This window comes from Mesocricetus auratus, unplaced genomic scaffold, assembly GCF_017639785.1.
Source record: "Mesocricetus auratus isolate SY011 unplaced genomic scaffold, BCM_Maur_2.0 Super-Scaffold_100014, whole genome shotgun sequence".
NCBI classification, from domain to species: domain Eukaryota; kingdom Metazoa; phylum Chordata; class Mammalia; order Rodentia; family Cricetidae; genus Mesocricetus; species Mesocricetus auratus.
In genome coordinates, this window is record NW_024429197.1 from 17,554,440 (window position 1) to 17,570,326 (window position 15,887).

The window sequence follows — 15,887 nt, forward strand, 5'->3', positions numbered from 1 at the left end:
AACAGACCTGCCTGGCTTAGTCCCTGGGATAGGGTTAAGGGGCACTGAAAGGCGAGCGGAAAGGGGACCTCGTCCTGAATTCTAAAGTCTGAAATAACCCACTACAAATTATCTTTGTTCTGACAGGCTGATTAGCATAATTATCCCATCAGAGGAGAAGGGGGGGGGAACAGGACGAGGAAGTGGCAGAGAGAGAGAGAGACAGCCAGGGGCAGAGCCAAAGACAGCAACAGGCACTGAGAGACGAACGTCTCCAAGGAGGCTGCAGTAGCAGCATGAACACAGACACCCAGGGACCAAGGCAGCAAGAAGTCCCTCCCTTCCAGCAGCCCAGGAGCCTGTGTGAGCCTCAGGGACCATCCACACAGCAGGAGGCTGGCAGAGTGGTCTCCAGGGTCCTGCTGGCTCTACCTTGTAGACCTGGAAACAGGAGACCCTGAGGTGCTGGCAGGCTCAAGGTGCCAAGGATGCAACACCCCCAAGCTGCTTCTTTGTCCTTCCTTAAGACAAGTCACACATCATCCCCTCTTCCCTTTGGCAACAGCCCAGGACCTGTGCACCCTTCCTCTGTCCCAAGTACCCTGCAGGGCCCTTGTAGACACAGCAGCACCAAGAAGCCCTAAGTCCTTGCTCAGGGTACACACTGCCCGGAGAAGGGCAGAGAAGCCCAGTCAAGGGACTTCCCACATTAAGACTTGCTCTATGAACCAGGGTAGGGTACTCGTACTCTGTTCCAGATTTGTGGGTGGGAAGACATAAGGATAGCTCAAAGCAAGGAGGCCCAAAAAGAGACCTAGGGAAGGACAGCTCCCAGAGGGAGCAGGAATCTGGGCCTGGTGATGCTGGACATGGTGGCTAGGTCACAAGATTCAGCACATGGCTCTCTCAGCCCTTTTGGCCACTGCCCTAGGTGCACAGCCCTGATACAAAGCCTCATAAAACACGTGGCACAAGAGCTCTGCCCTCCCCCGCCTTTATTTCTCCTCCAGAGAGTTCCATGTCCTCCAAGTATGTGCAGCAGGAGGTCAGTGTAACCCCGCCTCTTTTTTAGGGACGATGCTTCTAGATTCTGGAGAAAGGACAGGAAAAGGACATCAAGCAGCAGGCCCAGCTAGGAGAAGACTGAGCTGCAGGTGGGAAGGGGCAGTAGCAAGGACAGAAGCGATGAGGGACAGAGCCACAGGGTGTCACAAAAGAGGACAGGAATTTGGAAGGAAAGGAAAGCAAGGGGCCATGTTATCTGGGGCCAAGTCAGCCCTGGGTCAGGGCCCTGGGTGGGAAGCCTGGGGTAGAGATAGGCTGCATGCCCAGTGCCCCCCTCACCCATCTGTCTGGCCACAGGAGATAATCTCAGCCTTCCACTCCATCAGGCTGGCAGGACTCGTGCCCTCGCCTCCTGCCCACTTGGCTCTTTCTGTGTGTCTGGAGGAGGAGGCAGGAGGCAGGCAGCAGAGAAAACAGCTCGAGGAATAAACACAGCCTCTGTTCAGCCTTCTGAGACCAGGACACTCAGGACACCAGTTGGATCATAGCAGTCAAAGTTGTCATGTTTCCTGATGGCCCCCCTGTGTGCTTGGAAGAAGCCTTTAGCAGTTGAGTTACATGAGTAGCCATGAGGCCAAGGACGACTTCCTGTCCAGCACCGTGCTGGGCTCTTCCAAGCATTATCTTATTGAGTCTACACACCAGCTCTCTGAGCTGTATGCCAGTATTCACTCCCTTTGAACATCTAAGGCTCAGAGAGGCTTGGGAGTCCATCCAATGTTGCAAAGCTGCGAAGTGGTGGAAACTAGATTCGAGTCTCTGCTTTTATCTTAGATTCCTTGTGATCTATACAGAAGGGTGAGGAGGTGCTGGCCTCGAGGTGGGAGCTCCCCACCTCTGAATACCCAGGCCCTTTAGAATCATCCCCAGGGAGATGGCCTCTTGCATGCTACCCAGGTTGCTATACCCCTACCTATACCTCTGCCTGAATGGTTGAACGCAGTGGGGATGGAGTCGTGTGTGTGGCTGCTGTGCCTCACTCAGCTGCTTGTAGAGAACTGGCCATCTTCCCCTGTGGTTCTACCCTCTGTCTTATGCAGGCATATCTGAGGGTTCAGGATTTGGGAGGGTACTTATGAGCCCGACAGCCGTGTCTACATGACTGATGAGGACACTGAGGGGAAAGAATCAGCTCCAATAATTCCAAGTGACCCAAGGTTGCATTGGCATAGTTACCTCTCTGTTTTTGTCTTCACATAGCCCCAGGGACAAGCCCCAATGCTTATATGACTCAACTGGCATCTCTGGCCTTCTGCCACAATCAGCCTAGACAGAGATAGCTACATGACAAGCTGACTTAGATACTTTCTCATGCTCCATCACTGACAGCCATTGCAATCACTCTCCAGAAAGCAGGCCCTGGTGCCCACTCAATAGATAGAACATAAGTGAACAAGGAGAACTTGTTCAAACCCACACCCATACCAGTGTGGAATCAAGGCCATTTGTGCTCCTTATTAAGCCATGACCACAGTCTATACGGTGTGCTCCCATCACCAACAGCACCGAACTTGAGTCTCAAGTATCACTTAAAAAGGTAATCTCAAACTAGGGAGATGGCTCCGTTGGTATATACAGGCATAAGGACCCGAGTTTAGATCTCCAGCACCTGGGTACTGCAATATCCATGTTTATAACATCACTGGTGTGGGAAGGACAGAGAGATCACAAGAGCTCATTGGCTGGCCAGTCAGGAATCTGTGAGCTTTCAATTCAGCTGAGAGACTCTGACTCAAAAAATAAGGAAGATCTCTGCCACATGTACACACACACACACACACACACACACACACACACACACACACACACACACACACACACCACAAAGACAAAGACAAAGAAAAGAGGAATTCTCCAGGGACCCAAGGAGTTCTCTGGAGAGTTCATGGGAAGACTCAGCTTCCAGGCCCCCATCTCCACCAAGCTCATTAAATGAGTCAGTTTCCAAGAGAAGGATTTGAAGTGGTGTTGATTCTTCCAGGCAGAACACAAATGCCTGCTGCTCTCGTTAGGGTTTGTCACACACCAGAGCTGCAGAAGTGACAGCTGAGTGGAAGGGGCGGACAGTATGTGGTGGAGAGCATGGTGTGCCTGGGATGGGGGCTCAGACTCATCCCAGAGCTCCTCTCACTCAGAGACTGACCTTGGGCAAGTCTTTTATCCATCCTAGACTATTTCCTCGTCTGTCAAATGAAGGAGTTGAATTATATGGTCCCCAAGGTCCCCAGTAGGCTGAACCTTCTAGGAGCTGGCGATTCGTGATTCAATTAAAGTTTAGCAGACTGACTATCAGCAAATTTAATGACTCTTCAAAGTTGACCACGGCAGGCAGAAAAAAAAAGATTATAAATGTAATTTTATCAAAATGGGAGAAGATGAGAAAATGCAAGCAAATAGCATCTTGGCACAGAGGCCACGCTTACCAGCCTACAGTGAGTCACTGCCCTTGCGTGGGGGAAAATGAGGAGCGAAATTGGATGGAAAGCACCTATGTTTGTCTTCCCAGAGCCTGGGAGAGAGCAGGCCAGAGACAGGGGCAAAACAGGACCCTTGGGATTAATTTGAAATGAGGGGGAGAGGAGGGAAGTCCCAGGAGAAAGTGATTTAAGCCTACTTAGAAGAGGGACTTACTGCAGTCATCGTCACTTCTTTTCCATTTGACCCAAAGGCCTCCAGATCTCCTGGGATATGGCCTGGGAGACTCTGAAATTGGGCACTGCAACCCCAGGGAAGTTAAAGGGTCTTGATGCAACCTCAATTGCCCTTAAGAACCACTACAAAGAGGGTGATTTAAGGAAAAATACTATTTGTTTCCCAATTTACAAGCAATTACACATGATTTACAGCCCAGCCTGCCTCTTGCACAAGCAGCCCTGTAATTTACAAGACCATAAAGTCCGGGGGCTCCCGTGCTCCCGACACTGTAAATCTGGCCTGGATGGTGACTCTGGGAGGAAATGATTAATCTGTCTTTCCAGGGATGAACCCGCACAGTGCTACATTAGCAGGGGACATATCCTGCTGAGAAGGCACTTCTCAGCCACACCCGTGACACCTGTTTTGCACTGGAAGAGAAATATGGTCCAGGTCCCACAAGACCTGGGTAACAGCCCGGGATGCAAGCCCAGTCACTTAAGCACTGATGTGTATTTACCTTGTCTGTTGTCCTGATATAAGTGCTTAGCCCCTCTCCATAGGCAGAGTTCCTCAACAGCTGTGACAGCCCAGAGTGGACTTATGACATCTCAAGCAGGAGATGAAATCAGACAGGCAGCAGCCAAGTGTCTGACACATAGACCTTGGTTTGGCCTGGACTGAGGCTTAAGACTCTGCCAAGTCAACAGGAGACTTGGAAGGTTCAGCAGCCAGCTTGGACTGGGTCAGCCTGGTTTAGAGATCTGCCAGGACAAAGATGGACAAGCAGGTCAGCAAGAGGGACAGCTCCTAAAACACTGAGTGACCAGAGACGGCCATAGAAGCCCAATCCACCTGAACTGTGAAGATTAGAGAAGTCCCTACCTTGAAAAAAATGTTAGGGATGGGAAGACAGATGACTCCTATAGAGGGGTTAGTCCTTCACCCACCCAAGAGCCCTGGACTCTTCCTATCGACACCACTGAATCCCTCAAAGACTCAATGGCAGCTTATGTCTAAGGACCCTTCTTCCAGCTTGTTCCCACTCTGCCATTTTCTCCACACCAATTTGGACCTTGAATAGGACTCTTACCTTGCGAGTAGATGAAGAAAAATAAGTGAAAGACAGCTGTCACTGATGTTTGTTGGCTTCTTGCTAAACATCAGATCTTATGTTGGCCTCTCTGAAAAGAATGTCCCATTTAACTCCCTGGACTGAGGCTAAAGACTTCGAAAGGCCAACAGCCCCATGGAAGCTAGGAAGATGACTCAGTTGGCAAAGCACAAGGACCTGACTTCCGTCTCCAGCATGCTCATAGAAAACCAGGTGCAGAAGCATGTGCCTGTGATATCAGGACTGGGGAAGCAAAGACAGGAGGATCCATGGGCCCACTGGCCAGCCAGTCTATTCAAATTGATGAGCTAAAGGCTTAGTGAGAAGAAACTCTAGCTCCCAAAATAAGGTAGAGAGAGACAGAAAAAGGTAACTACCAACCTCTGGCCTCCATAACACTTGTGTGACACACACACACACACACACACACACACACACACACACACACACACACGGGGGGGGGGTGTCTTGAAGCAAATGGCATCAAAGTCTGCCCCCTACTCCAGTTAACAAAGGCCACTGCAATGTTGCCCCAGTCAACCTGCCCAGAGCCTGCCTGCTTAACCACTGGATGATAGTGACTCAGATGAGCACTGTGACAGAGTGCATGAGCCAGCAGGTACACAGATTAACCCTTCAGGCCAGAGTTCTCACCATCAGCTCCTGTCCTCCCTGTTCCATGGACAAATAAGAGATCAGGGAATGTGGGGCCAGAAGTCCAGGACTCCCTCCTTTTGCCCCACAAAGCCCTGAGCATTTCCCACACACTGTCCTCTGGTCTGGCTATCTTCCCACCTCCAAACACAGCAGGGCCCATTAGCATTCCACCAGGGACTCCTACCTCCCATAGCCCAGGGCCAGGGCTCTGCTGGTGAGGAGGGAGAGAGCAGAGATGTGCAGATCAACTGTGGTCCATGGAAGAGATTAACACCAGGATGCAAGGCCATGGTCCCAGATCTGGGAAGGCGCAACGTGCCAACACAAGGGGCAAAGAGGATGGAGAATGACGCTTGGCACATAGGAAACAGGGTGAAGGAGTATACACTAGGAACTGACAGGCAGTGCATCTTTAGAAACCCAGCGCTGCCATTCACGCGCAGGTTACCGAGACTCTCTAAGGCTCAGCTTCCTCGTCTACATAATGAAAACAAGGACTAAAGTACATCATTGAGAGAATGCATCGAGATGGCAGACCTGGGAGCCCCAGTGAGCTCTCAGCAGACACGATTCCTAACAGCCAGGTAATGACTTTCACTGTCAGGGAGCCTGTCCTGAACTGCCTGGACCGAGAACACGAAACAGAGGCCAGATCCGGCCAGGGCTGCCCGAGAGTCTCAGTAGCTGCAGCAGCGGGTATGCATGATGGAGGTGACCCCACCGATACAGCTTGTCCTCGGCATCTCCCAGGTAAGAGCAGAGCCCCTGTAGCAGCGGGTATGCATGATGGAGGTGATCCCACCGATACAGCTTGTCCTCGGCATCTCCCAGGTAAGAGCAGAGCCCCTGTAGACCCCCACCATGGACATGGAAGTTTCTTCTCCTTTCCCTCTGTCTCGTCTCCTTGCTCTTTCCCTCTTTTCATTCCTGTCTCCCTCTGTCTCCTTTTTCTTCTCTACGACTGTTCTAACTCTCTTGCTTGCCTTTTGTCCCTCGTCCTTTCTTTTCTGGCATGCCCTGCCCCTCCAACCCCTACAAGACAGAATACCTGGTTGCTGTGGGTGCGTGTCACCAGAAGACAAGTCAGACCATCTTGCTGAGGGTTTAGGTGGGGAGCCTCATCCCAGGTAAAGACATTTCTCATTCTCAGCAGTAAGCACTTTAACTTTTGTCTATAGTCAATTGTGGACATCTCAAATAAAACTATCCCGTCCTTCTGGAGGCCCAGCTTCTGACTCCTCCAACTGTCAGCATCCTCATGGTCCCAGGAACCACAGTCCCCTTACAACCTGGACGAACCCCACTCCTTATCCCCAGCTCCATTTGAAGCCAGGATCTCAGAAGGCCCTTGCCAAGGCTTCCACAGCACTAACTGGAAAGCTGCATGGCCCATTTCTCCAGCACCAGCTGCCTCCAGGACACATGTGACAATGGGCAATACTGAAAACTCCACCTGAAAGGCCCTTCTACTGCTGCTGACAGTCCACAGTGTGAGGAAACAGAATGACTCATCCCAGAGACAAAACCCAAGCAGAGAGCCCTTCCTGCCCTCACCCAGGGGACAAGCTAAATCAGTACCTCATCAAAGTGCCCGCTAGCACGCCAGCTCCCAAAGCCAACCCCACCCCAGCAACCCTCAGGAGATCAGAGTCATGGGACGATAGCAAATGTCACCCCTTCTTTTCCAAAATGCCTCTGACTCCCAAGAAAAAAGAACCTTGCTAGGAAATGCCCTTGTTCAACCACTCAGCCCGCACAGGAGGGGCTCTGCCCAGGGGTCTTCTTGGGGGCTAAGAAGGAGCCAGTCGAGGTAGCCACAGGGAAGAGGGAAAAACAGACACAGACAACTCAGGGGGCCTCCCTCAAAAACTATGAGAGGGGATTTATTCTAGGGGTGATGATATCATTACACACTCTGGGATCAGTTCCAGAGTAACCAGGAGAGGGGAGCAAGTCTGCCACCTAGAAATAGAACTAGGGTCTTCTGTTTTTACTTACAGAATTCTTAACCTCCCTGGTATGTGATCTTCTTAATTTCTATTATTTTTGTGAACATACATGTGCAGGCATTTGTGCATGTGCACAGGTGTATATTCAGGTGCTGGTGCATATGTGAGTATAGAGGTCAGAGGTCAACATCCAGAGTCTTTACCTTATAGTTTGAGCCAGGGTCTTTCACTGAACCTTGAGGTCACCAGTTTGGCTAGATTGGCTGTCTAACAAGAACCAGGGACCTTCCCATCTCTGCTTCCCCAGCACTGGGATGCACACACACTCTCAAATACAGCTTTACACACCGGGGCTAGGGTACAAACTCAGGTCCTCATGTTGTACAATAAGCACTTTACTAGCTGACCTATTTCCTCAAGCTCCCATGTGTAGTCTTGGTAGACCTGTCCCCTCATTCCTTCTTCATTCTCTCACCATCTGTTGGCATCAGCCATACTGATGCTGATAAGGTATGTTTCTAAGCCTTATTTGTGCACAAATGGAACCCCTCAAACTGGGGAAGTATAGAGTGAGGGGTGTTGGGTAACCTGTGTATGTGTCAGTAGGGAGACTCACTATTTCCTGAGGATATGAGGAAGGTCTTCATTGCAGAACAGACACATAGACATACAGACTTCTCAAGGATGCTCATTGTCTGAACTCTTCATTCCTGGTTTCAGTCTTCTCCCCAAATCACAAAATCATCCACAGAAACCCATGGAAATGTGGATATAACTCTATTGTGTGAGCCGAAACCCATTCAGCTGAGACAAACCATGATCAGGAACCTCGTCCCCAGTCACAGTGTGAAGGGTAAGGGTGACAAGATGGACAGGAGACGCTTCATGTAGAAGACAAGACAGCCATTGGCCATGCCAGCTGCTATTGCTTTCTAGGGACCAGTGTTTTCAAAGGTATGGTAAGAATACACAGGGACAGAAGTGACCATATAGATTAACAACACAGTCTCTGCATCTTGACGATTCCTCTGATTAGAACTGTAGAGAGTGACTTTGTTCCCTTGTCTGATCCAGGAGGACTGGTCTAGTTTCGTTTCTGTCACTGTGATGAAAATTCTGACAAAAAGCAATGTAGGGGAGAAAGGGTTTGTTTTACAATTCCAGCTTATAGGCCACCATAGCAGAGAAGTCACAATGGCAGGAGATGACATCACATCTGGCCAAGAGCAGGGAAAAGTAACAGCATGGATGCTTCTTGTTTGCCTGCTTCTTTTCTCTTACACAGTTTAGGACCCCATGCCTAGAGAATGATGCTGCCCCTTGTGGGCTGGGTCTTCCCATATCCATTAACAATCATGACAATCCTTCCTAGACAGGCTCATGGGTCAACCTGATCTAGACTATTCCTCAATTAAAACTCTTCCCAGATGAGTCTAGGTTGTGTCAAGTTCACACAATTAAAACCCAACCATCACAGACTTCCAAGGCCTCACTACCCTTTCAAGATCCTTTAAACACCCCAGTCTGGTTTCTTGAAATTATCCCAAACCACATTCCTATAGCCTATCTCACCTAGCTGGCTCATTCCAAGCATCATCAGCCTCTCAGGTTCTATGTCTTCTTCACCACGGAAAACTCAAATCACATTTGATAAATGTCTTGTAGGATGGAAGAAGGGTGGATGGATAAATCTGGTGGGAGGATAGGCAATGGAATCCAGTAGCAAGCCATCTGCTCTCCTGGCACTCCTGCCCAAATCCATCTCATCTTTGCAAACTGGCTCCCAACACTTCACCCCTGGGATCTTTCCTTCCCAGATCAATAGCACCACAATGATTACCCGTGCCTCTTAGTTCCTGGGGAATGGGTCTGCCTGCTCACTGGAGACAAATTGGGCTTGATTCCAGACTGCTCTGCAGTGCCATTTATAAGGACCTTAGTCTTACAACTGGCTTTTTGTGTCTTTTCCCCCAAGCAGCCCACAAATGCCCTGGATGCTGTTCTTCCTCTAGGGTGGCCCTGGACCACGAGGCAAGCCACAGGAGGAACTCATGAGGAGGTGAGGTGCTTGTGACAAGGGAGAAGTGCCAAGTCACAACAAACAAACAATCAAATAACACGCAAACACACACACACACAAGCCAGTAGCTCCATAAAACTAACTTTCATGCATCAGCATGGGCTAGGTGACCTTGGCTGACTTGTTTCTGGATTTTCAGGACATGCTCAGTCTGGCCCTTCTGCAGCCCTTCCGTGTGATACCAATGGACCTGTCAATCATGCTGCACTTTCTCCAAGCCATGGGAATGGGTAAGTGTCAGCAGCCATCCTCTGTGCCCAGGCATGGACTACAGGATGGACATGGGCATGTGACCAAACCCAGGCCAGTGTGGAGAGTGTTACATGAGGTTTGGCAGAGAGAAAGTCTTTCCTACAAATGGAAGAAAATCTGTGCTATAGAAAGAGCAGAGGGAGGTTACCTCTGGGTCCCACAGAAACAAAATCAAGTATGTTATGGCCTGGTCCCCTAGCTCTAGCTATTCTCAAAGCAGTCTGCATGTCCAATGGCAACAGCCTGCTAATTCCTTTTGCTCACACAGTCTTGGCCTGGACTTCAGTGAAGGTGAGAAACAAGCAAGGAGCCCTGCCTTCACTGGGTGAGGGTGTTTACACTTGGCGGTCAAGAGCCTGGCCTCCATTCCAAGACGGCTCCTGGAATGGCCCTCGGCCGCTCCAACCCTCGGTGCCAGAGTTCCAGGTGAACGGTACAGCAAAGGTCATGTCTTCTCCGACAGAGTCAGCACCCACCTGTCCCCTCCTTCCCTTCTGTTCATTATGTAAATGGAGCTGGGAGTCACAGAGACATAAAACACTGTGGGGGAGGGGAGGAATGTAGGGGGGATGTCTCCAGTGCACCTCTCTGCAATGTGGAATCCCTCCCAGGGCCCAGCACCATTGTAATCAGAACCCTGCCCACCCCCCATGCTAAAACTTCTCTAAATAGAATGACTCAGGGGTCCTGGCAGGAGGGGCCTGGAAGAAGCAGGGACAGTGGCAGTCATCACCCCAACCACAGCACACTCAAGAGCTGCTGACCCATCTTTATCAGGGGCTCCTCCACATGCTTGGCACTCAACAAGGCTATTTCCGGAGAAACTCCACCAGACCCAAGAGTCCCAAGGACTGCCTCACAGAGCCCCACAGGCACTGGAATGCTCTGTGGGCTGCAAGGACTCCACTCTCTCCTGGCTTTAACATCCAGACAAGGTTGGACATAGGCAGATGCTAATGGAGTGGCCCAGGCCTTCTCAATGTCAGCATCTGGAAGGACATAGCAGGTTAATCCTACCCCACTCAGCTCCTAGATGACGAACTGCATGGCATTCAGTGGCCTTGCCTGGTAATCATGGGACAGAAGGGAGGGTTGGGGAGGAAAAGGCCCCGGAGAAGCGGATCAATCCCAATAAGGCTCCTACCACCTCCAGGACTTCCTTCCACTTCCCCTCGGGTAGGCAGGCCAAGGTTCAGGGAGTCAAGCTTAGTGGGGACACTAGAAGGGACATGCCCCATATCTTGAGCACACAGTAAGATTTTTTTTCTCATAGTGTCTGCTCAATAACTGTGTAAACTATGCATTGTTATTCCCATTGAATAGACCAGGAATTGAGGCCGAGGGGAGATGTGATTTGCCCGAGCTAGCTGATGGCAGAGGTAAGACTCAACTCCATGAGGGAATTTCTTCTACACTGAGGGCTGAAAGAGGCTTGAACTCAGTTGAGGAGCCCCAATGAGTCCAACTTGCCCAGGGAGGTTATCACCAATATAGATGTCAACTCTGAATATCAAATGCCCATCAGCCCCCAAAGTGCAAAGATCTGAAGGGGACTCCCACTGGAGTCTCCTGGGAGGTAAGTTAAGAATCAGCAACCCCTGCCAGGCTGGCATCTGCCCCAGGCCAATAGGAGAAGGGCCAATCACATCACACATGTGTTCCCTTCCTAGGTTAAAAATTCTCCCAGGTATTCTAACAGCTCTGGGACAGCCCAGGACCTCCCTCCTGTAGGGCCTGACCCCTTCCAGGGCACATGCTTGCTATGTCTGTCCTCAGGGTCTTTGCTTGAGACACTCTTTCCTTCAGAGTCAGACCAGCCACTGCTCCGTCTTCAGCCATTAGCCTGTCACTTTAAGCAGCAACCATCTCCAAACCTGGGGATGAGGTGTCAAAATGTTTTTAGAGAGCCCAGCAGGTGCTCACGATGCAGTGAGCAGCAGCCTCCGCTCACAAGCTTTCAGCACAGCTGTGGTGGACAGCTCCCTGTATCCTAGTCTGCGGGTTTTTCTCAGTATGGGGAGGAGGGGTGCAGCAGCGGGGGGGGTGCTGGGGACTGCGATGAGTGTCAGCCTCTTGTCCTCCAGCGGGATGATTCTGAGGTGTGTCTGCTTGGTTCCCAGACCTTATTAAGATTGAGCCCCAATTGCCCACAGCAATAACCAGCTCAGTATGCTACCGACTTTGATCCCTTTCCTCCCTTTCCTGTCACACCTGTTTTTTTCCCAAATAAGTTACCTGCATTCATGTCCTCATCTGAACTTCTGCTTTCAGAAGCAACGATCACAGAAAACCACGCAGGACTCCAACAGTTATCAGGTCATGTGAGCATAGGCTAAAGTACAAATTGTATATATCGTAGTCCAAATGTCTCTTCCTGAGCTATCGATAGACAATGTGGTCCAGCAAAAAGGATGACATGCTCTATGCACTATAACACAGCTTAGCCTCAAAGGCATCTTAAGCAGAGCAAGGCAGACACCAGGGGCATGCATTGTATTATTCCACTTGTGGGAAGTACTTAGTATAGACGCAGAGCAGAGGTGACCAGGGGCTGAGTGTTGGGAAGAAGAGGGAGGTTGAGGAGAGTGGAAGGTTCTACTTAAGATGATGGGAAGAAGGAGGAGGAGAGTGGAAGGTTCTACTTGAGATGATGGGAAAGTTCTAGAAATGGATAGTGCTGACTGTTGTACACCATGAATGTACACTCAGTACCAAGTGGCAAATTCGCAGGGGGGGGGTGGTGTACACCTTTGATCCCAGCACTTGGGAGGCAGGGGCAGGTGCATCTCTGTGAGTTCAAGTCCAGCCTCGTCTACAAAGTGAGTTTCAGGACAAGCCAGGACTGTTTCACAGAGAAATCCTGTCTTGAAAAACAAAACAAAAATGTTAAATTCACATTACCTATATTTTCCCATAATAAAAACCTTTAAGTTTCTGCTTAAAAATTATAAATCAAGATCCACTATTTCACAGGCGGCGTTGCTTACGCTAAGCACAGGAAATCACGAAGCCTACTTGAAGCTTATTTAAAGACAAACAACAGGAAGTAAACAACAATACAGATGGCATGCTGATATGGGGGAAACCAGGAAGGTGGGAATCCCAGTGAATAGCATTGGAGAAGCATTGTCCTGCAGAAACTGAAACCACATCCCTGTGGGCACACAGACAGCCTTCCCTGCCTCTCATCTGTCCTGACACTGAATATGCCCCTGACTACTTCCCCGCTGGCCTGCGGGTACCGTGAGAGCAGCAACCCACAAGTCGGTTCCTCCCTGTCCCAGACTTCAGCAAGTAGAATATGTCTAGTAAATACAAACAAATGCCCCAGTTGAAGGAAAGGAAAGGAGGAGTGAACATGGAGGTCTCTAGGAAGTAGGGAGTCAAAGTAGGCAAGAGCTACTTCACCTGTGCTAAGTCAGCGAGTCCCGGGCCAGACACAATGCAGGAAGCTCTATACTGCATTCCAGGTGCTCTACTGTGTGGTAGGGCAGGGGACAGGTGTGGGCAATGGGAGGATGTGTGTGGTGAGGGGTCAGGGAGAATGCTGGATGGGGATGAGCTCTTGCTGGCCCACCTAAGGCTTCCGGGTGTATCTCTGCAAACTAATAGCGTGTTCTCCACCTTTTCTCCATTGCCAGGGTCTCGGTCCAAGAGGGCAGCCAGAGCTACGTGCCTAGGCATTTACAACCTTCCATGTTATACAGAACTTACTCTATGAATGTTGGGGAAGTCCTGTGTATATGTTAATAAATTACTGCTGGCCAATAGGAATCTAGATAGGTGGGGCTAGGAGTCCAGGAGGATTCTGGGAGGAGAAACACAAGAGAGTCAACATGTAACGCCATTGGGGGTAGGAAGCCTGGAACTATTCTCCGGTAAGAGACATACTTAGATTAACAATTATGGGGTAATTACTTAAAGCAGAGCTAGCCAGTAAGAGACAAACAAGGCCAACAGCTTCATAATGAATATAGTCTCCTGTGTGTTTATTTGGGACTCATGTGGATCTAGAACCAGGCTGGCGCAGCAGAGCCCAGGCGACTGGCGGGGGATAACCAAAGCGGCTAGCAAAAGAAAAAGCTTCTCTTAACATATGAATGCACATTTTTCTGAAAGTACCCGATGAACCCTCAGACAGAAAGAATCTCTGTCTGGGGTGGGGTGAAACCAAGTGGACAGGGTACTCCTCAAACTCTTCTTTCTTCCTGGGACCTGGGATCATAGCAAGAGATGGTTGAGGAGCCCACCCACCAAGTTCAGTCACTCTCCAGATCCCATGACCTCCTAATGAGGATGGGGACTGGGAAAGCAGGAAACCAGCTGCATCTCAATGTACTCTCATGCCCTCATCATGGTCCTTGGATTTCCCAATTCCTCCTTCCCCTTCTGGAGTATGAATCATTACCTGTGTCTGAGCCTGAGTGACCTTTCACCCCTTCCATTCCATATCAGCCCAGTCTTAATGTGCTGGGGCCTTTTGTGACCTCTCCTTAGAGACCCACTTCCTGGGCAGCAGTGACCAGTCCATCCCCACTCCATCTCAGCACTCCTGTGAGCTACATCTACAACTGTCCCCCTCACCAACCAGGTACGAAGAGTCCAAGGAGGTATGCTCAGCGGCTTCCACCATTGTTGCCAGCTGTCTCTCCCAATAACGCTGGCTGTTGGTCTCCTTTCTCCTACGATGCCAGCTCTGCCAGTGAAGTCAAGTAGACAAGGAATCAGATCCCATGTGGGCCACCGGCCTGCTCCCTGCAAATTATGTCCTGTAGGGTCTCCATTTCCTTAACTCTGAAGTGGGGTTACCAAGTCACGATTGGAATCACGTCAGCCCCTGCCACCCCAGGCTCTGTTGTTTGCAAGGTTCAAAACCCTTCTGCCTGTATCTTGGAGATGTGGAAATCATGATTTTACTAAAGGCTCTGACAAGTTCTGCACAAAAGTAACTCAGCTGGACCTTGAACTCACCACTCTGCCCCCATCCTGTACACAGCTGTCTGAGGAGCCGGCCGAGCTGGTGTGTACAAAAATAGCTCAGTGCCTGGCAGACAGTAGATGCTCAATTAACAGACTCATCCCCAGCACTCCCCTTTGAAGAGCCAGATATGCAGAACATGTTGAAAATTGAGGTAATAAAGCCATCCCCTGTGAGGCTTCTTGTGACAGCTCTGATGACACTTTCAGGGGAGGGGGCTGGAGAGATGGAAGTCCCATGGCACAGATTTCTGGACCAGCTGGCTGATTCTGGGGAGGCTGTCCTGCCCTGCTGAAGGGGGCGGATGAATCCTGCCAGATTTGAATGCTTCCTAATTCTCCTGAGGGTTTCTCTGCTGACAGCCAAGGCCCACCCACCCATTAGCAGGACTTGGTGGCCAGAGCAGCGGGAAGAGAATTCAGTGAAAAGGAAAGAAGCCAATAAACAGAGTACACCCACCAAGCAAGCTAGCCCCAGAGCCCCATCTGGAGCTGAGTCAGAGGGCGGGACCTACAGGGCAGCACCTCCCCCGCCTGGCCAAGAGACCCAATGGGGCTGCCCTCCGCAGCTCCCAGACCCCTCTCCACACTGCCTCCGTCATGTCCGCTGATTATGGCAGTGTTCCCTACTACAGCATAAACGAATGCATTATGTCTTTGTTATGCTAATGTCATAGCACGACGCAATTTAAATAGCACTTCCAGAGAAATTAAGTATGTTCATTGACACAGTGAAATGTTTTCACCCTCGATGTAACCTTCACAGATTCTGTACAAAATCCATCAGTCAGTGAGCTATTCATTTGCGAATGCTTAGCAATTATTATGCTAATGCCTCACAATGCATTACAGCAAATTCTCTGTAAGTGGCAGGAAGTGCAGCTGCCTGGCACGCTCTGCACCCAGATTACAGGGCATCTATCAATATACCAAGTCATCATTGCATCTTGGGTCCAAACAATTTTAGTCCTGTCTCACAGAGCGGACCACCCTAGTCTCAGGGACTGAGCTAAAAAGCAAGTGTTAACACATTGTCTGAGGTCTCAGGATGGGGGAGGTGTATCAGTTAGCTATTGCTGCATAAGAAACATTATTTGACTCAGCAGCTTATAGCGATATAAGTATGAATTATTGCTCAGGATCTGGGCCAGACTAGATAGACCTAGGCTGAGTGTGGTTG

The 15,887-nt window shown here is 50.1% G+C and overlaps 1 protein-coding gene and 1 long non-coding RNA gene across 4 annotated transcripts in view; one reads left to right on the forward strand and one right to left on the reverse strand.

The window, feature by feature from the left end:
• Grik3 (glutamate ionotropic receptor kainate type subunit 3) overlaps positions 1-15,887 on the reverse strand; it is a 218,565-nt gene that overhangs the window by 149,860 nt on the left and 52,818 nt on the right. The window contains exons 1-2 of one of the 3 annotated variants that reach the window (XM_040756664.1): positions 14,702-14,910; positions 14,319-14,426 (exon numbers count right to left, since the gene is read on the reverse strand). The exons of the other annotated variants lie outside the window; for them this stretch is intronic. The gene's annotated coding sequence lies outside the window, so the exon portion shown is untranslated. Of the gene's footprint in view, positions 1-14,318; positions 14,427-14,701; positions 14,911-15,887 lie in introns of those variants that run through there. 3 annotated transcript variants of the gene reach the window in all.
• On the forward strand, positions 9,196-11,357 carry LOC121143936. Its single transcript, XR_005881251.1, has 3 exons — positions 9,196-9,457; positions 9,618-9,708; positions 9,999-11,357. It is a non-coding gene; the product is annotated as an uncharacterized LOC121143936 (long non-coding RNA).